Source organism: Globicephala melas, chromosome 11 (genome assembly GCF_963455315.2).
Source record: "Globicephala melas chromosome 11, mGloMel1.2, whole genome shotgun sequence".
NCBI lineage: Eukaryota > Metazoa > Chordata > Mammalia > Artiodactyla > Delphinidae > Globicephala > Globicephala melas.
In genome coordinates, this window is record NC_083324.2 from 30,464,935 (window position 1) to 30,491,079 (window position 26,145).

General features: G+C 38.3%; 1 protein-coding gene across 12 annotated transcripts in view; it reads left to right on the forward strand.

The window, feature by feature from the left end:
• The window catches only part of CFAP20DC (CFAP20 domain containing), a 352,715-nt gene that overhangs the window by 31,361 nt on the left and 295,209 nt on the right, over positions 1 to 26,145 (forward strand). The window contains exon 3 of one of the 12 annotated variants that reach the window (XM_060308456.1): positions 18,214 to 18,326. The exons of the other annotated variants lie outside the window; for them this stretch is intronic. The gene's annotated coding sequence lies outside the window, so the exon portion shown is untranslated. The remainder of the gene's footprint in view (positions 1 to 18,213; positions 18,327 to 26,145) is intronic. 12 annotated transcript variants of the gene reach the window in all.

The following is a 26,145-nucleotide window of genomic DNA, read 5'->3' on the forward strand; positions in this document are numbered from 1 at the left end:
AGCCTGCCCACTCCTGCACATGTTCCTCAAGACCTCAACTTTATGCCCTTGAGCGCTCAGTCCCCCCAGCCTCCTATCCCACCCCCACCCTGGCCCCAGGAATGAGCTCACACTGTCCTGTGCTGGTAAATGTTTACCATTTACCTCTGGGGTGGAGGTAGGGTATTGAGAAGCCCTGATGTTTAGAGTTTGTTAATCTCTGTCGTGCAAATGCTCCCACCATGACCACTTTCAAGCTACCAACCTGACATCACTGAATGAGGAGCTGCAGAAAGATGCTTACAGGGCCTCTCACAAACCAGTCAAACCTGTTGTAGCATACACTAAGGAGGGCTTTGCTAGCCATGGTCCAGATGCAGTACTACTCCTTCCCTCATCACTGCAGATGTTTTGGGGTTAGCCATTAATGAATGAAGTTGAACCATCAGATGTTTGTTTACTCTTTAACAGATTCATTTTTTAAGACAGCCATTGGAATAATTTAAAACAGTGCAGTATATAATAATTGCCACAACAGTGCCTTTTAGTTTAATTAAGTAAAATCAACTGCAAATACTGCCAAAAAAATTGCAGCCCTTTCAATGATTTGTCATTGGATTATATGTAATGTATATATAACATATATAACAAAGTTTGAATTAATGTTCAGTTAAAATGTAGAATATCATCCAGTTGCCCTGTCTTTTTTATTTACATTCTACAGCATCTTTGGTGGATTTTTATAATTTTTAAGTAGGTTCACATTGTGTTTTATGATACATTTCTTCCCGCAGCAGTTTTGCATACAGATGGAAATGTTGGGAATCTAGTTTAAGGCTGATCTTATTTATTTTTTTTATTCTGTTATGTGATTGATCTGGTCAGTGAACAAGAAATTCTTCAAGGCCATCCATCACTCCAGGCAGGAGCTGAGCTAAACCTTCTAACTCACTGCTTCCAGTCAGTCATGCAAGATTCAGGTTATAAATATTGAATGTGCAAACAACTGTTTAAATTAGCTGTCCTATCTATTTTATGCAGTTTTAGTAGAAAAGCAAGCTGATGTATTGTTTAGTGGTAAGAACTGGAAGACAGTGAATACAGTATTATCTTTCCATACATTGTTGAATTAATCCTGTTGGCAAATATTTAAAATAGATCAAATTAACTCTTCTTCCCTTAAATTAAATTAGAAGTAAAGTAACTGAGCATGTAATTTATGTAGCTTTTTGGTTTTTATATTCAAACAGTAGCAAGACTGTTAGTAATTGTAGATGTAGCCATCTGTCATAAATATAGTAGCCAATTGTTAAATGCTTTAGTTCTGTGAATTTTGTTACCTCTTTGCAATAACAAAAAATAGCTTAATATTTGGAAAATATTTGGGCAGGAAGGAAAGTAGCATCTGGTTTGCTCTGCCATTCCTGGTAAGCATCTAGAATATTGAATATGTGCAGGTGTTTGTTCTTCTGCTACTTGGAGTTGTAACAAGTATGCATACTTTCACTGGTGTTGATAAATGCAGTAGATAAAATGCCAGCCATTTGTACTGACTTCTAGGAGCCTTTTTCTATGTAATGAATTTAGGTAAACTTCCAAAATTGCTCTCTGAATCTTAAGTTTATTCTTCAAATTATATTATGCTGGGAACATTCTTTCAAATAGACGACATGTATCTAAGCCCACATTAATAGCACACATGAGCTGCTTACCAAAGAGAAGCATTTGTCTCCCTTTAGAGGTACACAAGGGTGTTCAGCAGCTTGTGTCTCTTAGTTCTTGGATTGCAACCTAACAGAAAAGCTGGGCAAGGTTTTATGTTACTTTCTCTGCCAAACACTGCTCGTTGCTTACCCATATCCATTTTTCTCTTGTCAGGATAGCCATGGGCCCGGCTAAATAGACTCACCTTCCTAGATTCCCTTTTAGGTAAAGCTGGCCACATAACCTAGTTGTCACAAATGAAATGCAAGTGGACTTCACTTGGTAGTACTCCTAGGCAAGCTTTTTAAGGTGGACAGGTTCAGCTAACTTATCCCTTTGCCCTGTGGCACTTTGCTTTTTCCTTGTTTTCTGCCTAAAATATGAATACAATACATGAAAGTACAGCAGCCTTCTTGGGAGCATGAATGCAAAAGCTATTATACTAAAGATGGCACAGTGGAAAAATGGAGAAGATATCTGGGTCTCTGATGGATTTATTGAGCCACTAACCTTCCTGACCTGCCTATCCTTAGACTTGAGTGAGTAAATAATCCTCCTTCTTGTTTAAGCCACTATTTTTCAGGCTTACTTATAGCCTAGCACATTCCTAACTGATACACTTCTTCTCCTGAGTTATCTAAGTTGGAATGAAATTATGCATTGTGCTTTTAAAAACATAATCTACTTTGGAATTATAAAAGTAATTTTTATATATGTCTTTATGAGGAAATAAATCTAACTAGAATTGCCATATTAATAAACCTCATTATTGATAAATGTAAGAATGGTATTGACTAATGATTTTTGTAATAAAGATCACAATTGCCAGAAAAACATCAGAATTTTCTTAATCTCATCCATCAGATCTTATTTCCCTTTGTCTTTGGTCAATTTCCTATCATATTTTCTTACCCTTTAAGTGCTCATAGTCAGGTGGAGCCTAATTTATAAATATTTATAATGTAGTGTTATAAGTCCTAGAAATATTTGTAACAAATATAAATCTGATTTTATTATTTCCCTGCTCAAAAGCTTTCCTTAATCTTTGATGTGGTATTAAAGGCTGCTTCATTCTGTCTCTCCAATTATCTTGTTTAATCACATCGCCTTCCTTCCTCTCTTCCTTTCTCCCAACATATTCCTCAGCCCTGTGCTGTCTAAAACCACTGGACTATTAGTAGGATTCTAAAACTATCACATACTTTCATTCTTTCATATCTTTCCTTATCCTTTCACTCCTGTGCCCTTTCTTTCATCTCCACTGTTAAATCCCACTCATTTTAAAAAACTGAGTTCAGATGTCTTTCTCTCTGAAGCTATCCCTGACTCTTCTAACTTCACGTTCTGTGCTTTCAGTAACATCCTTTTTATCCTTCTATGATAGCACTTACTAGGTCGGATTATAGTTATTTACAGATCTGTCTTTCCCAGTAGCCTGTTGAGTTCCATGAAGAGACAGACGAGCTATGCTTTATCTTGCACCTCCAGTATCTTAAGTCAGTATCTGGAATGGAGTAAATACTCAGAATTTTTGATATGTTTTTGTAAAAAGAATATTAAAAATTTAAACTTTTAATATCTTTCATTGAGTACTAGTATTATTTACCTTTTTTTTTTAAAAAATTTTGGCTGCGTTGGGTCTTCGTTGCTGCGCACGGGCTTTCTCTGATTGTGGTGAGCGGGGGCTACTTTTCATTGCGGTGCGTGTGCTTCTCATTGCGGTGGCTTCTCTTGTTGCAGAGCATGGGCTCCAGGCTCGTGGGCTTCAGTAGTTGCGGCACACGGGCTCAGTAGTTGCGGCGCATGGGCTTAGTTGCTCCGCAGCATGTGGGATCTTCCCAGACCAGGGGTCAAACCCGTGTCCCCTGCATTGGCAGGCGGATTCTTAAACACTGCGCCACCAGGGAAGTCCCTACCTGTTTATTAAATGTATCCCTGTGAAGGATGTGCTACTAGTGATTAAAGAATATTCATCAATTACATAACAAATAGTTGTCCATCTGGGTCATCTCTGCATTTGCTTTTATTGACTTTTGACTGACTTTCTTGCCTCTTTGCCTGTAATTTTTGGCTTACATACCACACATTGCATGTTAAGAACAGTAAAGCCTGAAGTAAGTATCCTTTACCTCCAGAAAAAAGCATGTCCCTTCTTTTAGGCTGGTGTGGCTGGGGGCTGAGTCAGTCTGTGGTTGGACTGGGGCCAGGCTTTGTTGCAGCTTCAGTGTGGTTTAGTTTGTTACTAATCTTTTGAGGGCAAGGTCAGATCTTTCCCTTCACCAGGGCTTGAACTCTGACCAGCAGCAAATTTAACAGGTTAACAGAGGCATGGCTTTCCAAACTATGAGAGATCACGCTCTGCTTTATAACCTAGGTCTTTGGGCCACTAAGGAGTTTCTGTTCTCAGTCCTGCCCCTGACTTTCTTTGTCTCCGGAGAACTTTTTCCCGATGCCTGACCCAAGCCTACTGAGGAAGGCTGCCCTACACTCTGTGAAGGCGTAGAATTCCTTTAAAACATCTCTCTGTTGTCCTGGACACCAGTAGTCTCTGGTACCTGAAATCCCAGAGTGTCTTAGATGAATTTCTCTCCACTTTTCTGTTCCACCCTCTATGTTCAGTATACTACCCCCAGCACTTGGTAAAGACCCATGGGGAAAAGTTGACAGGTAGAAAGAGGCTTGCTTTATAGTGGGGCTTCTTGGAATTCTGATCCATCATTTCAGCCTGCATGCAGCTGTTAAAAATTAGGCTGATTTCTCCTTCCCCACAACCATGGCCAATTCTTTTGTCTTCCTTCTAACCTGCTAGAAATAAGAACAGCCATGGGTCTCTCCTTTCCTGTGAAGGGCTCATTTACTTCTGGAATTTAGTTCATATAGATCTTTTTGCATCCTCAGCTCTCCAATGGATTTTTTTTTTTAATGATTTTGTAGTTTATCAGGCTTGTTTTGGTTATTGGAATGAGAGTAACAATCTTTTGCCACGTTCTACATCCTAACCTCCCCCTCCCTCTCTCCCCTTCCACCAATCCATCCATCCATGCTTATGTGTGTGTATATACACAAATATATATTATTTAATGTAGGAATATTTTAAATACTTTTTCATTGATGAATGACAGTGTATCTTGTGTATCATTTTCCTTTCTCTATTTCCCCAAATTATCAAAAGTATTTTCTTACTATTTCTTATATTCTTATCTACATCTACGGCATGTAGAAGGAAATAGTTTCAGTTTTCCTAAGGAAATAAGAAATTCTTTTCACTGAAAATCACATTTGTTTTACCATTTTTGGCGTCTAGGATATTTTACAAATGAGAATTTACTGGTTCATATTGTCTTTTAGGCTTCATCAAATCTAGAAATGAGAATAATTAATGCTTAAATTTGATTAGTTCACAAATAATGTGGTCTTTATTGACCACAAGGAAGATTAAGAATCAGATGATGAAAACATTCAATTACATTAACATATTGAAACTTTTATGACAAGAGCTAATGAGAGTTTTATAACAGTCATTGCCTGTCTAGGAATAGAGTGGTGGGATATTAAACATGATGTTGTCAGTATTATTTCATATCAGTTGAGTTTATCTGAAGTGGCTGAAGTGATATAAAATGACTGAATCTAAACGTGAAGTTTATTTCGTATAAAATTTACATGAGAGCAAAATGTAAAAATTATATGAGAGCAAAATTTGTACATGATACATTTTACATATACTATAGTCTCTCAATAGAGTGGTATTTACTACAGAACACACTGTTGTGTAGATGAGTTTGCATCAGTTAGCTCTTTTTGCCTAACCAACCATTCCAAGATTCAGTGGCTTACAAGTATTATGTATTATTTCTCATGCATCTGTGGTGTGGGGTGGAGTCAGCTGATCTTGGCTGGGCTTGCCTGGGCCGCTGTGCTTGAAGCCATACTGGTCAGGTGACCTGCACGCACCCCTCTTATGCTGCAGCAGAAGGGCCCTATCATCTCCCCACAGGGAACAGATAGTAGTGAGGTTGGCCAGATGCCATGATGCCACAGGCTTAAGCAGAACAAAGAGAAGCATACGTTGAGTCTGAAACAGGGAAAGATACTCCCACAAGAGGTGACAAGTTCAGTACAGGCTGTGGTGTTCTCTATTTCTTGGTAAGGAAGTATTCCAGGCCCAAGGCCCATTCTTAGGCAGCCAAGCAGAGGTCAAAAGACTACACACATGAGTTTGCCTTTCCCGGCAGGTATGTTTTGCCAAGAGAAGACTGTCAGTTAATTCAGTGGGTCTTTTAAGAGACCTTCTTCTATATTTAGTTTAAGCAAAAAGCAGTTTGTTTGTTTTGCGGTACACGGGCCTCTCACTGTTGTGGCCTCTCCCATTGCAGAGCACAGGCTCCGGACGCACAGGCTCAGCGGCCATGGCTCATGGGCCCAGCCGCTCCGCGGCATGTGGGATCTTCCCGGACCGGGGCATGAACCCATGTCCCCTGCATCGGCAGGTGGACTCTCAACCACTGCGCCACCAGGGAAGCCCCAAAAAAAAGCAGTTTTGAAAAGAGCCTTTAGTAATGGGGGCAATGAAAGTGAAATTAGGAAATATTCATCCGTTGTATGTTCTGTGCTTTGTTTTAATTATAGGCTCCTCTGCTTTCTTCTTGCAAGTTCGTTTCACAGCTCTCCTGGAATATGCTATACAATGGTGAAATTAGGATTGACTAATTTTTACCATCATCAGGCATAGTCTATCACTTAGATATATTGATTGCTCAATTTTCATATCTTGTCTAGAAAATAGAAATAGATGTTTTCAGATTTTTGCCCATGGAAAATGAGATTTCATCTGTCTGTGTCTGGACTCTACCATTGCCAGCACCATCTCTCTGGTATTCTTTTTTTTATATATAAATTTATTTGTTTTATTTTTTATTTATTTTTGGCTGTGTTGGGTCTTTGTTGCTGCACGCGGGCTTTCTCTAGTTGCAGGGAGCGGGGCCTACTCTTCGTTGAGGTGCGTGGGTTTCTCATTGTGGTGGCTTCTTTCATTGAGGAGCGTGGGCTCTAGGTGCACGGGCTTCGGTAGTTGTGGCTCACGGGCTCTAGAGCGCAGGCTCAGTAGTTGCAGTGCCTGGGCTTAGTTGCTCTGTGGTATGTGGGAATCTTCCCACACCAGGGATCGAACCCGTGTCCCCTGCATTGGCAGGCGGATTCTTAACCACTGCACCACCAGGGAAGTCCCTCTCTGGTAGTTTTAACTTGGATCTTCTATGGGGATACAAGTGGATTGCTTTGGCATATGTCTGAGTGTTGGTTTAAAAATGTAAGGAATGGTACTATAAATATAATCCAACTATACAAGCAGCCTTATAGCTTGCTATTCTGAAACACATCTAACATTTCAAGTATTAACTCTGTGTCTGAATCTGTTAAATAGTTGAGGTTACATAACACCTATAAAAACCAACAAGTTTCTGGCCAATAGATCTGTGTAGCAAATTTCATTTCCTTCTTTCCTATTTAGAACTTTTGTAGAACTGTGCTTGCCCTGATCCACTCATTATATCTGTTGTCTTGAGGAAAAAGAGAGAGAAATAAGAAAGTAGATTGTTATGATGCATAAAATGAATATCTACCTTCAGATGACTGAGAGTCTTATCTACAGTGTTTCATAATTCTTAAAGCCTTTCAATTTTTTTCCCTTCTTACTGTGCTGCATTTTTAGTGTGAGTAATCAGTGCATTTCCCGCCCCCTCTGAACTCTGGTAACTCTTGAAATGCTTGTAAAATAGGTCTTTTGATTCATCATATAACCACAGGAAAGAACATAAGATTTTCAGTCAGACATTCTGGGTGTCTCACAGCTTTGTCATTAACCAAGACCGTGGGCAAATGATTTAATTTTCTAGGAGCCCCAGTTTCTTTATATGTAAAAGGAGAAAATGCCTACTTAATGTAAGGATTAAGTTTAATGATAAAAAGAAAATGCTTTTCAAGCTATACAAATGTTAGCTCTTGTTAAAAGGAGGTCACAGGTACTCTCCTTTTCATATAAGCTTTAAATGGCAACCTCTTTGGTAACGGAGAAAGGTGAAGAAAAACAGAACCAGTCCCAATTGATAAGCCCAAGAACATGGATTTGGCCTCCCTCATTACACCTAGAGTTCACACCAAGCGCATCAGATTTGTGATTGACAGTAGGAATGATAGAATGTAAAATTCAGTAGTTCTCTCTATGGTATTAATTTGTGAGTAACTTGTATTGGTCTTTCTTTATGGTGTTCAGCATGCACATCACTATTTCTTATAACCAAAATTATATAGTAGTATTGTCAGTGATAGTTCTGAATACATAAAATTACTAAAGTTGTTTTTAGAATTTTGAATTTTTTGTGAGATTTTAATTAACAGTTGCTCTATAAAATTTATTGAATGAATGAGTGCATGATTTCACAGTTAAAGATACTTCCACAACCTTTTTTTGCTTAAAGCCATTTTAGTTATGCTGGATGTAAAGTACATTGTTAAAAAACATTAATTTTTCCCAATGACCTTTGTTTAGAAATTGGAAAGGTGACCCCTGGGGTAAGATCACATATCCCATAGGAAGGATGCTAATGTTTATTCAGCACATGTGTGTGAGAGGCACTCATGGTAGCACAGTCTCAACCACTCGGGAGTAAGAAGTATTTATTAGTTCCCTTTTGTAGATGAGGAAACGGAGGTTCTTAGAGTATCTCTCCCAAGGATTCTGAGCAGATTAACAGAACTGGGATCTCAGCTCAGTTCTGTCAGGCTCTGACAAGCCATGTACTTTTAACTTCATTATTCTGCCTTCTAGGCAAATAGTTAAGATGGTGTCCAGTCACTTGGCTTTAGTAACACTGTGGGTATTTTTAAATGCCCAAAGTTAGTTTTATTTAATACTGAAAGTTATGGTGTTGTTTAATACTTCATTTTTTCTGCTTAGAATATTCTCAGTTTTGGAATCCTTTCTTTACCATAAGTCACCTTTTTGTCCTTCCCCTCAAGCTGCACTAATTGGCTGAGGGCCTGGGGAGCCCCAGACTCCTCTGAGACCAGATAGTAACATCAGGTGCTTCCCCTTCCTCCCTCAGGCCCCTCATCAGAAGTGTGGCCTGGCTAGTTCACTGCTTTCGAGAGATTAGAAGACTTTTTCCTTCAAAGACCAAACCCCTAAGCATCAGGGTAACTACCCCCTTTTCCCTTGTGTGCTTTCTTGTCAATCCCTGTTGTCCTGTAGAGATGATGTACTGAGCCCAGGGTTTTTGCAAAGAATCTTTGAGTATCAAATGTCAATATTAAGCACATAAGTTCTAATTTACAGTGCCGTGTTAATTATTTTACCATTGATTTAAATCTTCTGGGTCTCCTCTCTTTCCTTTTTTTCTGTTTCTTTCAGCAGGCCTCAGCTCTTTGAATTTACTCTTTTTTCTAACTCTCTTATTTCTTTGATTCCAATATGCATCCTAGTTTTAGTAACATTTAATTTTTTTAAGCCTCTTGGAATTAAGAAAATAGGTGAATTCTTTTTATTCTCTAATTTAAATCCAGTTTTCTCTATTTCTCCCCCATCAGGTTCATTTCACCCCATTTAGCTGTCTCAATGGGTGATGTCCTTTTATGGCTGAGTTTCTAATCAGTGCCTTTAGTTTAGTTCAAAATGATGTTATTTTCCTACTTTATTCACCTAAGCCCCAACTCAGTTGGTGCCTCTTTTGTGTGTGTGTGTGTGTGTGTGTGTGTGTGTGTGTGTCTGTGTGTGAGAGGGAGAGAGAGAGAGAGAGAGAGAGAGAGAGAGTGTGTGTGTTTCTCTATAGTTGTTCCTTGTCCACAGTTTTTTTTTTTTTTGAAGTTGGTGCCTCTTGAACTCTGCCCCAGTAACTCCCCAAATGGGCCTTCCTTTTTGGAGGGACTCAGCACTCTGCTCTGTACCCTGGAATAAAACTTCTAATACTGTTCTTCACCTCCTCAAAGCCCTCCAATTTGCCTGTCCCCCTGCCCCACTCTTCTTCCTCCATGTCTATCAGTCTAAATTTTCCAACCCTTCCAGTCTTCTTGGATTCTCCTTGAGTCCCCACTGTCTCATGAACTGACAGGTCCAGAAATGTTTCCAGTTTCCGCCAAAACCTACTTGGAAGACCTCCATCAGTGTTCCCACATCTCCTAGCAAGCATCACAATCCCTCCCTGTCCACCTTGATAAGGATTTCATTTCCAGATCTGATCATCAGGTCATTGTTTCCTCTACTGAAAAAATTAATATAGGGTTAGTGTCCTTACTGTTATCACAGCTCAGTTTCTCTGACTCCAGCCAAATTGGATTGCTAAAAGTTTTGACTGGCATTTGAAGCTGAAACATTTCTTCACCCCTTTACCTCCACCTCAGGTTTTATCCACACCCCATTCCTGGCCATTGCAGGGAGCTCATACAAATGGAGAATAGTGCAGCAATAAGTACATATGGGGCAAAAGGGTGAAGAAGTAAAAATTCAAATGTGGTATTTAAATATTAAATTATAAATTGGGTAACTGATGTTTTAGATACCAAATATCAATAAGTATAAACTTTAGATACCTGATAAGACCTGTTAAAACATTTTCTGAGTTAGCTTTAGTGACTAACCACAGTGTGGTCCTTTTCTGGGAACAGCCCAAAGAGAAAAATATGAGAGGGCCAAGGGTCCGTTTAAATGTGTAAGATGTGTATCTCCCAGGCTTGCTTACCATCATTATTGCAGTTCTCCCAGGCTCGATACTTTAGAATGCCTCTGTCTATTCCTCCCGCATTCCATTTAACAAGCACCAGAGGATTTGTGACTCTTGTACATCTAAATAGTCACTAACCATCTTCTGTCTTGTCCCCTCTGTTGACACTGCCAGTGCTCGCTGTTCTAGGTCCCTGTCTCAAGCCTAGAGCAGCCTCCTTACCCAAACCCTGGTTCCTGGTTCATGTTTTTCATGACGATTTGAATGTCTCTTAGTCTTATTGCTTCTTCTCTGGCCCACCAAACTTCAGTGGCTTCTAGTTTTCCACCACATAAAGCAGAAGTTCCACTGACCTTGTTCAAATAACCCATAATCTGTGTTCACACTAATCCTTGCTCCTAACCTTTTACTATTCTAGTAAACTGGGAAGACTCCTAAACTTTATGAGCCTATTTCACTGCTGCCACTGCAGTCTCTACCACCCTTGCAGACTCTGCCATGACCTTGAAGGACTTGCCCTTTGGCAGCTGCCCACCCAAAGAAACACAGCAGCCAAAGTCCCAAGACTTTCGTTATAATGACCTTCAAATTTGTCATTGGTAGATTCTGTGGAAGCCCAACTGAGTGATTGGTACCTGGACTCTGAACCTCTCAGTCCCATGTTTGGAGAGCTACATTTATATACCACCCCTGATTTTGCTTTCTGTGGAATCCAACTTGTCTACTTTTTTGCTGGGCCCCACGTGTCCTCTCCTCAGCGCAGAAGTGAGACCCCACAGGGAGTCCATCTAAACATTGTTATTGAGAAAGTTACTTGTATGTCCCTCTTTCTGTATCTCATTAATGGCCGAATGGCAGAATAAGGAATGTGGGTGTTTGCAATCCTGTGAGGTTAAGTTAGACCTGTTCACCTCCAAGGTTTAAGGTTTGGAGTATGTCCTTAAAAGAACATGTTGGGGGACTTCCCTGGTGGCGCAGTGGTTAAGAATCTGCCTGCCAATGCAAGGGACATGGGTTCAATCCCTGGTCCGGGAAGATCCCACATGCCGCAGAGCAACTAAGCCTGTGCACCGCAACTACCAAGCCTGCGCTCTAGAGCCTGCAAGCCACAACTGCTGAGCCCACGTGCCACAACTACTGAAGCCCGCGCACCTAGAGCCCGTGCTCTGCAACAAGAAACGCCACCACAATGAGAAGCCCACGCACCGCAATGAAGAGTAGCCCCCGCTCTCCACAACTACAGAAAGCCCGCGTGCAGCAACGAAGACCCAGTGCAACCAAAAGTAAATAAATAAATAAATAAAATTTATTTTTAAAAAAAGATTGCTTAGAGTATAACCTTTAAAAAAAAAAGAACATGTTGGGCTTCCCTGGTGGTGCAGTGGTTTGGAGTCCGCCTGCCGATGCAGGGGACACGGGTTCATGCCCCGGTCTGGGGCCATGAGCCATGGCCGCTGGGCCTGCGCGTCCGGAGCCTGTGCTCCGCAACGGGAGAGGCCACAACAGTGAGAGGCTCGCATACCGCAAAAAAAAAAAAAAAAAAAGAACATGTTGCCCCTCACTCTTCCAGGCCCAGGGCCGGGTAGCCCTTTCATCTCATACTTGGTTCACTTATTGGTAGTGCTTCGTTCATGAGAATATGAGCTTCACAAGGGGAGAGACTATGTTCCATGATCCTTCTGCATTTCCCCACAAAGCCTACAAGCTTGGGGACATCATTATAGGCTGTCAGAGAGAACATGCAGAGATGACTTAGGTACAGCCCCTGTCTTTGGGCATCACATTGTCTCTCAGCTCTAAAATAGAGACAGCTATGTGTGCATCACTGAATTAAGGATTCAAATTTAAGGAGAAGGCAGCATAGTGAAGTAGTAAGAGCGTGCTCTAGAGCCAGACTGACTGGTTTATATCCCGTCTCACTACTTACTGTCTGTGAAAACTTTGAGCTTCAGTTTTCTCATCTATAAGGTGGGAATAATATTACTTCTTTTACAGAGTTTTTGTGAAGATTATAAATGTTAGTACAAGTGTTGGGCACATAGTAAGAATTCAAGAAATGTTAGCTGTTATAAATAACACAGATAAAAGCACCTAGAATTACCTAGAACAGTGCTCCTCAAAGTGCCCATCTGCACTGAGCTAAGGAACTCGGGCCATGAAGTAAGTCAACACTCTCCTTCCTTCTTTGTTAAAACTGAAAAACTCTTGTTAGGAAAAAAGTGTATGCTTGGGGATAAAGATTTACATTCTGGCTCTAGCTGCTTTTCTGCTTTATAAACAGTAACAGTTCACAACCACACCTTTTGTTTCCCTGACCTAGGACATAGCTGGTAGTCAGTAAACTTAATTATGTACTCTAGCCTAAAAAAACCCTCTATTTAAGATGTCTTACTAAGGTAAATGAATAAATTTCCTACTTAAAGAATTTTGTAGATTTGAGGTTCCCAGTATGTCACACATTATAAGTCTATTATACTTAATTTATAGTTTTTCTGTATCTTCAAGTTTACAAATAAGGTAAATCCAAAACTTTTTTTTTTTCTCGTAAAAGTTGTGAATATTTTTCCAGCAGTGAATAGATCATTGGAAGTCTAGAATGGGCTTCTCCAGATAGCATTTTCTTTTGTCATCATGTTAGCATTTATATACAGAGTCAAATATAAAAAACTAAGCACAATTTTTACAGGTAAGATTTATTTATATAAATTAGTTTAATACTATGGCTATTGTTTACCAAAATAATGTATGTGTTGTTACCTAGAAAGAAATTAATATTATAAGTTAACTTTTTTTGCCTCATTTATAGCAAAGCAATTTAATATGAAACTAGTAATTGTATTACTCTGGGTTCTCCAGTGAAAAACCAATTATATATATATTTTTTTCTTCCAATTTTATTGAGACATTCCTTACACTATGTAAGTGTAAGGTAGACAGCATAATGATTTGACTTACATACATCATGAAATGATTACAATGAGTTTTGTGAATATACATCATCTCATATAGGTAACAACAGTTGAGAAAGAAAAAAATTTTTTTCCCTGTGACAGGAACTCTTAGGATTTACTCTCTTAACAACTTTCATATATAATGTACAGCAGTGTTAATTAAGTCTATCATGTTGTACATTATATCCCCAGTACTTATTTATCTTATAACTAGAGGTTTGTACCTTTTGACTGTCTTTGTATAATAAAAAATATTATAATATATAATATTTGTGTTAAATAATATATAATAAATGTTATATTTTAATATGTTACATATTATTAAATATAATATTATACATATAAGATTTATTCTAAGGAATTAACTCATAAGATTATGGAGACTAGGAAGTCCCACAATCTGCAGTTGGCAAGCTAGAGACCCAAGAGAGCCCCATGGTACAGTTCCAAGTCTGAGTCCAAAGGCCTAAGAACCAGGAGGTTACATAAGCTTTAGTCTGAGTCTGAGTCCAAGTGTGTGTGAGTCTTAGTTCTGGTCCAAAGGCAGAAGACCCGGGGTCCCAGCTTGAAGACTGACAGGGAAAAAGAATGAATTCTCCTTTCTTCTGCCTTTCAGGCTTCCAACAGATTAGATGAGGCCCACTCACATCAGGGAGGGCAATCTGCTTTACTCTACAGATTTCAATGTTAATTGCATCCAGAGGCACCCTCACAGACATACTCAGAAAAATGTTCAGCTGGCTATCTGGGCATCCCAGGGCCCAGTCAAGCTGAAGCGTAGCATTAACCATCATAGTAATATGAGACACAGTGCCCCCTGGAACTTATTTGATCCCAATGTACACTTTTTTTGTTAAGATTTTTTTTTTTGATGTGGACCATTTTTAAAGTCTTTATTGAATTTGTTACAGTATTGCTTCTGTTTTATGTTCTGGTTTTTTGGCCCCAAGGCATGTGGGATCTTAGCTCCCCAACCAGGCATCGAACCTGCACCCCTGCATTGGAAAGTGAAGTCTTAACCACTGGACCACCAGGGAAGTCCCATGACTCCTATATACTCTTAAGGATGAATGTTTTTCCTATTCGGTGTCAATTTACTTAGCCTAGTTTTGGATTTTAATTCCTTATTTTTGAATAAGATTTTTTTTGTTCTCTTTTTAATTTCTACAAGTAGTGTATTTTTATGAGAGGTTATTAACGATCATTTCTGCTGTATTATAATTGAAAACCTAAAGACATATGCCATTGGTTGTTCTGGAAGGTCTTCAATTGCAGGAGAATCCTGTCTCCCAGCTAAAAAATAGATTTGATAGATTATAAATGAAACCTTTTGAGTGATGGGGCAGAGGAAGGCAGGCTTCTTTGTGCAACTGTACCTCTGAATATTCTCAAAATGGCATTGTAAGGGTGTGCGGTGAAGGATGTGGTGGTAACCCTCTGCCATTCCAGAAAAAAAGGAATGTAGGCAGTGCTGGCTGAAGGTTCTCGGGGCATAGAGGAAAAATGTTTCAAAAAACAGAAAAGGACCCTGATGAATAGTACCATAGTGCCACCTACTGCATAGAGAGGCAAAGAGGCAAAATACTGTCAGTCAGAAAGAACCTTCTTCCCCCCAACCCCAGGATTTTTTTTTTGGCTTGTTTTTTTAATCTTTTGGTTCTTTACCCAAACAAAGTCATTGAAACTGTGTTTATTTTTCGCTTCCCATCATTCTTTCTCTCCTCTTCCTACAAATTTCATGTTTGAAAGTTTTATGGGTATCATTTCAAAAGCTAGCATTTCAAAGAAAATCTAATAGGAAATTATAGTTTGACGATTTGGTTGAGGTGTCTGGAAATGCATCACATAAGGTACAATTTACATATATATCATTCTTGAATAAAATATGTGTGAGAAAGACCAAGAAGAGGGAAGGCAGTATTGTTATCTGATGAGAAGAGTGCGATTTTAAAGACTTGAATTCTCCAACATTAATTTGCTTGGTGCCTTGGGCAAGTCACTGAACTTCTTTGTGTGCTGCAGTTTCCCCATTTAAAAAATAATGAGGATAATGGTATATGCCTTTTCTCTGCCTCATAAATTTCTTATCAAAATGATAGAAGATCAAGTAATGTCCCACTTATCCAACCATCGTACTTCCAACCTCATCCATCTGTAAAGAATCTCAGAAGCAGGCGGTAAAAGGCCTGTGAGCCAGGAAAGCACTGCACACTTTAAGAAAAGCAAAATCCCTCGGCTTAGAACAGTGTGTAAAAGTAAGCTCAGTGATTTAAAGCTGGTGTATGTGTGTTTGTGTGTGTTTCTTCTCTGGAGTTCTTTCTATAGTTCTTCCTTTTCTGTAGTTACCTAGGAAAACAAAAGTTTTTACAGTGGAAAGGTAGGAGAGGAGGATGAGGCGAGTATAAGTTTCTCCTTAGAAGTTCATCATGAAAGTAACTGGAGAAGAGATTGGAGAAGCCCAGCGGCATTCTAAGGCTAAAACTGAGAGCAAACAACTTTCTGAATTTCAGTTAATCACACTGTATTGGGTTTCTGTTTTACAGGCCTTTAGGAAGAGTTCCATTTTAAAAAAAAGTCTTTAAAGATTTATGATGAAAATCAACATGTATGGGCTATCTAATTTTTTCCTACCTGATGGTGGATACATTCAATATCACTGTATTATCTTAGATATATTTTGCCTTCCTCAATTAAATGGAAAATTACTTCCCCAGGTTTCTTTCCTTATGGTTTCTGATCTGATTTAAATCACTTTCCAAATCACTGTTATCAGTGAAAAAATGTTGCCTGCCATATCAGTAAACAAAGGATGTTGTAGCCATCTAGCCACCACACCACCCCAGACAGTGGGCCCTGAGGGAGCCCAGGATGGAAACAAACGGACTGTCCACTGCCAAGCCCCCAGTCACTGCAGCCACCCCCAAGCAGTGCCACCTAAGGAGACTCAGGCTGAGAGGGCACAAGATACTGGCCCCAGAGAGCTGAGGTGCACATCAAAGGAATGATTCTAGTGAGCCCAGACTCTTGCATCTTCCCATGCATAGAAAAGCCCTAAATTCCTTAACTTGAGATGTCTGGTTTTTTTACTTAACAGTAATCTTCTGACGTTCCACTACCTGGTCTTTGTTGCAAAAACTCCTATATAATCCTGGCTCCTCCCTTACCTCTTCAAAGCAGTCCCTCGGAGCTGAGAGGCTGTGTCCTGGGCTTAAGTCCTCGGTTTCGTCTGCTAAATAAAACATAATTCTCAACTTTTAGATTGTGCTTTTATTTTTCAGTAAGACATTGTAAAGCCAAAACAAGGAGTTAGATTCTGGAAAACTGATTTTGAGGGGTAGGGGGTGTGTGTCTTACAAAATAAAAATGTAAATTAAATATTTTTCATTGTACTTAGCCTTTTGGAAAAAAGTCTTTCTTTTTTGGGGTAGAACTGAAAACTTAGAGTTCTGGATGGATATTTATATAGTTCTTTTTATGCACTTTAAATGACTAGCATTATATTTTCATGCAGTAAGGGCAACAAATTATATGTTTCATATTAAATGCTTTTATGTAACATCTTCATTAAAATATGTACTAAATTTATAAATGTAAACTTGAACAAATCTTGAAATTCTTTCTGTTTACTGTATGGTGGAGGCAGGCCAAAAGTGACACCCTTGGTGTTCTTGCCAATCTGAGATGAGAAAACCTGATAATTCACATGAGCTTAGTGTAGATCAGGGATTCTCAAACTAATTGAAGTACCAGGTTGGTTTTTTTTCTTTTTTCTTTTATTTTAATTTCCTGTTTATGTAAGACCAATATGTTGTTCAACTGACTATACATAGTACTAGTGCATAGTTAGGGCCACATGTTAATTATGTCCCTTTGACCCCTAAACTGGTTGGTCTATATCCTGTCCAACTAGATGAGTCCAATGATTGCATAATTGGATGTCACAGCAATGTCAAGTTGCTATATGTTTCTGAATATTTTCTCTCAATTTTGATACTTCCTGGTCATGAACTGATAACAACCTGCTTGCAAGCAAGCACCTTGAAATAGCACTGGATAGATTTGTGATTAACCACACACACCCTGGAACCAAACTGCCTAGATTTGAATAACCGGCTTTGCCATTTGCTAGCAGTGAGACCGCAGACACATCATTCAACTTCTTTGTGACTCAGATTCCTTATTGGTGAAATGGGGATAACAGAGCTAACCCACCTCAGAGTGTTGCCACAAGCATTATATGAACAAAGTACTTAGTCTCTTAACAGTTTGCTTACTACATGTTCAGCACATAGTAATATTAGCACCAGTGATATTGTTACTAAATCACCCAAGCTGAATTTTGAACCTACTTAAAATTTTCATATTTTGCTGATTTATCTAGAATAATTGTTTTGAAACCTAATTTACTTTTAAAGCTTATATTTTAGGCACATATAGACCATGAAAGTAAGTAATCTAAGTCAAGGATATTATTTTAGGAGGATATGATTCATTCATTTAATATGAATGAATGATTCAAACATTAAATACTATTAGATAGTCAGTGAATATGTATTGAACACACTTTTTCATTGGGACATCATTAGGTTCCCAGGAGGTGACCAGTTTGTCACTGAGCTTCTGTTGAGGTCACAGCTGAAGAAATCTGGCTGGAGATGGGTATATCTGTTTTCTTAGTCACAGAGATGTTATTTACAAGTTCCCTCATTTGAACTATTTTACTCGGCCTTGAAAACATTTGTTGGCATGCTTGGTACTGTACCGACTAAAGCAAATGCTAGCTCTTTGAGTTATTTATAATGAAATATCATTAATAGTTTTGCGTTAGTGATGTGCCACTGCCAATGATGAGTTCTCTTCTTCAGTAGGTAACGATGTTTCTTCTGGGAGAAATGATGAGTGTTCCTTTCTTAAGGAAATGACTATAATTTGTTGAGAATGTGGACACAATTGGACTTGACACAGTACAGACCAAAAGGTATAGAAAATATTACAAATGCCTTCCTTTGAAAAAAGACTTTTTCATTCGTTCATTTGTGATTGTGTACCTACATAATTGTTTCGTTTTTTTCTTACATTTACTTGATAAATACTTATTAGTGCTTACTATATACCACATACGGTTCTAGGTGCTGAGAGTATTTTCAATGATCAAGGCAGATAAACCCATGTCCTCCTGAAGTTTACATTCTAGTACGGAGGCAGGAAAGAAAAGCACATTTTTAAATAGCAAAGCAAAATAAAATAAGGTGTTATGGAGTAAATACACTGAGTAACAAGAAGGTACACTAAAAGGTCTACTTTAGGAAAAGTGGTCAGGATAAGCACTTGTGAGGGAGTAAGAGTTGAACTGCACCCAAAGGGTGAGAGGAGGCAAACCCTGTGAAGAGCTAGGAAGAACATTCTAGCAGGTGGGAAAGCTGTTGTTTACTCTGTGCTGTACCTTGTACCAGGCACTTCAAAGAACTCATCAATACTGGTAGATGCTGTCTTTTCTCCAGCTGTTTATAACCTGTGGTGGAAGAATATAGAAATGACTGCCCCCCAAAAAAGTCATTTCTGCTTTAATTTACTATGCCAATATTTCTGCCTCTTTAGAATTGTTAATTTCTTCTTCAACTACCGTGTCCTCCCAAGACCTCTCTGAGGGCTGATCAGGACTGCAGTTCAGAGTTCCCCAAGGCATTGTCAGAGCACAGAATGCATTCCATGTGCTCCTGACTTTGTTATCCATCAGTACACTACAGGCATCTCTCAGGCATTTAATTCCATTGAGAGTTTTTCTTGATACAAATTACTTTCAGTTACTGTAAATTTTATACGTTATCCACAGGATTAACCAGTTTTGAAACTCGACTAACACTGTTCTCTGAGGTCATAATTCTTTCCATTTCTGCTGTATCTCATACCTTGTCTTGTCCTTTGCTAATAATGAATCATTATTTCTTATTTATTTCCTATGAATGAATCTCATTTCTTATTTTCACCCAAATTAAGCCATATATGGTAAGCATTAATTTAAAACAATTTTTTTCTGGGTCCAAAAATCCTCTTGCTCTTTGAAATTTTCATATAAACTATGGAAATCAGTTTACTTCCATTATTGAAAAATAATCATCTTCTTGTGAAATGTAAACTAAGTTTTGGCTTATTTTCTTGAAAGTAGTATGCAAGTCAAACTTTTCTTTTTTATTTGTACATTAATTTCTGTAGATTTGTGACAGAACAGAGATTTAGATTACAGAATTCCTTGAGTAGAGTGAGAGTGCCTAGAAAAGTTCATTAATGAATCTTGAAAACTTTGGTCATGAACTACTTACAGTGTCCTCTTAGCATACTTAAGTGATACTGAATAACTGTTAAAGACAGGATATGAGTAATGCTGTATCTAGTGAAACTCTAGGAAGAATTTTAAATGTAATCATCATTAACAACAATTTTAAAAACGGCATGTTCTTACTCAGTACTTTGGCTTCCTTGCTATTTTAATTCTATATATTTGCTGTCTTTACATAAGATGTGCCACTATTAACTTGCCAATTACTAATGCCAATTACGATAGAATGACCTGGATTCTGTGTGTCTTATACATCATCAACTAGATTTTTTAACTAGTCTCGATTTTAGTAACAGTGAACTTATAAAAGGAAAAAATAAACATGGTGTAAATTTCAATTTTTGATAGATTTTTGAGTGTTGAAAGTCTTTAAGATGTTCACTGACCTTTCATCATGGCTTTCCTTGACTTCTGCAGTTTATCATTAATTTTTTATTGTCTTGTTAAAATGTAATACGCTAACTTCATCTCCTATTATCTAAGTTGGGGAAAAATGGTTTTAAAAACAGAGAATAGGGCTTCCCTGGTGGTGCAGTGGTTGAGAGCCCGCCTGCCGATGCGGGGGACGCGGGTTCGTGCCCCGGTCCGGGAGGATCCCACGTGCCGCGGAGCGGCTGGGCCCGTGAGCCATGGCCGCTGAGCCTGCACATCCGGAGCCTGTGCTCCGCAACGGGAGAGGCCGCAGCAGTGAGAGGCCCGCGTACCGGGAAAAAAAAAAACAGAGAATATAAATATTTTAATAATGATTACTATCTGAAAAGTTTACTAAAACTCCTGGAAAAAGACATCATAATAACATTTAGAACCGTAGGTACTGATATTCTCTTGGATAATTTTTTTTTCTTCAGGCTTTCATTTCCAAACTAATAATAAAAAATATCTTACTAAAACCGGAAGTAATTTTTAAATGACAAATAATGATTTAGAAACAGAATAAAGGTGAGAAAAATTTAGAAGTAAAGATGTCTAAATATTGTACATTTAAATTTCCCTTTTAAGACCAACTGAAAATACAGAAATATAATAGTGTATAATTGAATGTGATGGATCTCAACTCTAGTGTATATAATAATCATCTGTCAGGCTTTTAGTTGGGGGCGGGGGGTGGTTAATGTGATAATCCTGGAATCTCAACTGGGTGTTCAACAACTGAATTCAGTTCTGACACTGACTCCAGGAGTGAGTGATAGATCCCACATGTTAAGGGCTCAGTCCCACAGGACTGCCACCACTTCAGATGTCCACTGCAGTCAGGTGCCCAGGTCACTCATAATTCTGACCAACTGTCTGTAAACTGGAAGTTTTCATGACACCTCCTGAGATTCAGTAATTGCTAAAATAACTCTAGAACTCAGGAAAGAAAGTGCTGTATTTACTATTACTAGTTTATTGAAAAGGATACAACTCAGGAACAAATGGAAGAGATGCATAGGACAAGGTATGAGGGAGTGGGGTGCAGAGCTTCCAAGCTCTCATGGGACATACCACTGTCCAAGCACCTTGATGTGTTTACTAACCCAGAAACTCTCTGAACCCCATTGTTTAGGGGTTATTATGCAGGTTCTAGTAAGTAGTTACTAGGCTTTCTAGTAACTGGGTACTAGTTGATTAAATCATTGTCCATTTGTGGTAGGAAGTTCCAATCCTTTACCCACATGATTGGTTCCTCTGGCAACCAGCCCCCATCCTGAAGTATCTAGGGACGCACCAAGAGTCACCTCATTGGCATAAACTCAGGTAAGGTTGAAAGGGGCTTGTTATGAATAACAAACAGAAATGTGCCTATCACTCAGGAAATTCCAAGAGTTTTAGGAGCTCTGTGCCAGGAATCAAGAACAAAAACCAAATATATGTTTCTTACCATACCACAGATAGGCATTGGGATTATTTACAAATATTAGTTTTCCTTCCAGACATATAGTAGAATTTCACTCCCCCCTCCCCTTTTTATTATGTTGGCCATATGACTTGCTTTGACTACTAAAGATGAGAAGTGGCATTGTCACTTTAGGAGGAAGCTTTAGAAATTAGTGTACCAGTCACCATGTTCCCATCTCAGTGCCCTAGTGATTATGGAAGAATATACCATCCTGGGCCCCTGAGTTACTGGAATAATCAGAACGTCTTGCTGCCCCCATGGAACTTTAGTGTGAACAAGAAATAATCTTTTGGTATTACGTTAGGCTTCTAAGATTCGGGGGTTACTTATTACTGTAGCCTAGCCCATCCTGACTGATACAGGGTTTAAAAAATAAAACTCAGTCACAGGTTAAAGTGCTTATTTTCCTAGTTTGCTAAGGTTTGTTATCATTAATGAGTGTTGAATTTTATTGAATACTTTTTTTCCGCATTTGTTGAATTGTTCATATTTTTTCATTTTAATCTGTTGATGTCATGGATTACTTTACAGATATTCTCATATTTAAACATCTTTCCATTACTGAGATAACCCCTATTGATCATCATATATGGTATTTTTACACATTGCTAGATTCAGGTTTCTATTTTTTGTTTAGGACTTTTAGATACATGTTCATTAATTACATTAACTTATAACTCTTTGTTTTCATCCTTATATGGTTTTAGTAACAAGGTTATATTTTATTAGATTGGGGAGCTTTTACTCTTTTTTTCATCTCAAACAATCTGTATTGAGTTCCTTAAAGTTTTGATAGAGCTTGTCATTAAAACATCTGGACCTTGTGCTTTTTGGTGGATGTATTTTTGACGATTGATAACAATTGTTTAGAGGTTATACGTATTTTTAGTTTTCCTATTTCTTTCTTGAGTCAATTTTAGTAATTATTTTAGAAAAGTATAGCTTTGTTTCAAATTCAATAGCATAACGTTGTAAAAGTTATATGAGTTTTATATAGAAATATAGTGTATATTATATGAAGAATAGATAGAGTTTTTTTATCCTTTACTGTACCTATACAATGTTAATATGGTATTTTTATTTCTAATATTGTATACTTTTCTAAACCAATCTTTCCAGAAGTTTTCTATTTCATTGGTCTCTTCAAAGAATCAGACTTTGGCTTTAGTTGATGCTCTACTTTCTATTTTGATTATTCTCTTAATTTTTACCTTCTTTCTACTTTTATGAGTATATTATTTTCCTAGGCTTTTGAGTTGAATATTTAATTTAAATATTAATATTTAAGCTAAGAAGCTTAATCTTACTTTTTTTTTTAAAGAAGATGTTGGGGGTAAGAGTTTATTAATTAATTTATTTATTTTTGCTGTGTTGGGTCTTCGTTTCTGTACGAGGGCTTTCACTAGTTGTGGCAAGTGGGGGCCACTCTTCATCGCGGTGCGTGGGCCTCTCACTATCGCGGCCTCTCTTGTTGTGGAGCACAGGCTCCAGACGCACAGGCTCAGTAGTTGTGGCTCACGGGCCTAGTTGCTCCGTGGCATGTGGGATCCTCCCAGACCAGGGCTCGAACCCGTGTCCCCTGCATTAGCAGGCAGATTCTCAACCGCTGTGCCACCAGGGAAGCCCAATCTTACTTTTTACAGGCAATTTAAGGTTTTACATTTAGATGCATATCAAGTTTTTATATGTAGTACTTGAAATCTAATCTTGGCTAGTTTGGAAGTTATATGTTTCATTTCTACTCTTTTAGTGGTCACCTTTAAATTTATAACATTCATATTTGACTTAACATCACTGAAAACAAATGGCTCATCTCCTTACAAAACAAGAGAAAGCTTTGACTCCAGTTGCACCCACCCATCTCGTCTTTTCTTCCTTTCTTTCTTGGTACTCCATTTTGGGTAATTTCCTCAGATCATTAATTCCTTAGCTACATCTAATATGTTGTTTTGCCTGTCCTTTTTTAATGAAGGAAACTTTAATTTCTAGAATCCTGTTTGCTTTTTTTCCAAATCTATTGTATTTGGTATCCTGATTGTTATGGTTATAAACATATGTATTTTATAGTGGTTTTCAGATTGCACTATTATCTCAAGTTCTAAAGAAAATAATCTTTCTATTTGTTGTATTTGCTTTCTCTCGTGGTGTATCATTTCCTCATTTAACCAACTAACTTTATAATGTGTGTTTATCTTCATAGCAGGGCTGTTTTATCTGTGGGAGCACCTGTAGCATAGGATTGCTGAAGTGTCCCTCTAGAGAAACTTTGCATTTTCTTCTGCTGGGTACTTCAAGGTTTTTACTGATATAGAACCAGTGTTTAAATGTTTTTCTTAGCTTGGGATTTCCCCACTGTAAGGGTGAAATCAGACTAAATTCACATACATGGCTTGAGTTGGGGGTTTTTATTTCTCACAGTAGACTTTTCCTCAACCCAAAACCTGGTGGCCAGAGACAAGCTTTTTTTCTGCATGGATCAGTGAGCAGAGGTTTCTAGAACCCTTCTCACAGAGGGAGGCAGTCGTTTCAGGGTCTGGCTTTATGCAGGAGTCTCAGTTCCAGCTCCGCATTTTATCTAAACATGAGGGCACATCTACTGTCCCCATATAGGTGTTACAGTCCTGGGCCCCTGTCCTTAATTTTAGGCCAGATACCCGCCCCCACCACACACATACACACTTTGGCATCAAGTCATAGTTGATCAGCCCTGGCTTTTATTTCCTCTTCATTCTGACACCTGATCAACATACTCTCTTATCATTTATATTTCAGTTTTCTTTTTCCAGACTGTCTACATGTTTGTAGCCAGCAGAGAATACGTTAGTTCAATCTATCACATTGATAGAATTCCTTACTTTCTAATAAAGGAAAAATAATGGTTAACCAAAATATAGAAATGTAATGATGGCTTATAGCTGACAGACTGAATCAGGAATGAGAGTGAACTAATTGGAGAAAGCTGCCTAGACATTCTCTCATTTAATGTCTATTCAGAATGTACTAAAAAAGATGCCAGAAACTGTTCTAGACTGTAGAGATACAAAAAGGAATACGATATAATTTCTTTCCTTAGGGAGTTCATAGTGTATCAAAGAGAATAATGTAGAACAAATAGAATGCAGTGATAGAAGTGCTAATAGAAGTGTATGTAATTGCCATGGAGCCTTTAAGTAAAATGCAGTTCTTATTTTTGTATTTTAGAGTTAGAGATGTGTTGATCGAGTAGATGATGTTTCTAAAAGATTTTATAGAACAAGTCAAAACTCAAAAAATGTAAGGAAGGCATTTTAGGACCAGAGCAAGACGTGTAGCAAAACTACTGGGGTGTATTGGTTTGGTTAGAAAATTAGGAGTGGGTGAAGACGTGGTGGCAGACAAATCTGGAGAAGTAGGCACAGATTTTTGGACTTTATTCTGTAGGCAAGGGGTTCATGGTTTTTGTAAATTAGGAAGATAACGTTAGTGGTTATCTTTCTAAAGACATGTTAAGCTGCTGAAAGAAAAAACTAGAAGCAGTGAGTCAAGTTTGGAGGCTGTTGCTGTCAGTCAGGCCAGTGATGATGGATTTTGAAAAGCAAGAGTACAAGTGAATAGATCAATGGAACAGGCTAGAAAGCCCAGAGATAAACCCACGCTCATATGGTCACCTTATCTTTGATGAAGGAGGCAAGAGTACACAATGGAGAAGACAGCCTATTCAATAAGTGATGTTGGGAAAACTGGACAGCTACATGTAGAAGAATGAAATTAGAACACTCCCTAACACCATACACAAAAATAAACTCAAAATGATTAAAGACCTAAATGTAAGGCCAGACACTATAAAACTCTTAAGAGGAAAACATAGGCAGAACACTCTATGACATAAATCACAGCAAGATCCTTTTTGACCCACCTCCTAGAGAAATGGAAATAAAAACAAAAATAAACAAGAGGGACCTAATGAAACTTAAAAGCTTTTGCACAGCAAAGGAAACCATAAACAAGATGAAAAGACAACCCTGAGAATGGGAGAAAATATTTGCAAATGAAGCAACTGGCAAAGGATTAATCTCCAAAATTTACAAGCAGCTCATGCAGCTCAATAACAAAAAAACAAACAACCCAATCCAAAAATGGGCAGAAGACCTAAATAGACATTTCTCCAAAGAAGACATACAGATTGTCAACAAACACATCAAAGGATGCTCAACATTACTAATCATTAGAGAAATGAATTTTGTGCAAATCAAAAGCACAATGAGGTATCACCTCACAGCTGTCAGAATGGCCATTATCAAAAAATCTACAAACAATAAATTCTGGAGAGGGTGTGGAGAAAAGGGAACCCTCCTACACTGTTGGTGGGAATGTAAATTGATACAGCCACTATGGAGAACAGTATGGAGGTTCCTTAAAAAACTAAAAATAGAACTACCATGTGACCCAGCAATCTCACTACTGGGCATATACCCTAAGAAAACCATAATTCAAAAAGAGTCATGTACCACAATGTTCATTGCAGCTCTATTTACAATAGCCAGGACGTGGAAGCAACCTAAGTGTCCATTGACAGAGGAATGTATAAAGATGTGGCACATA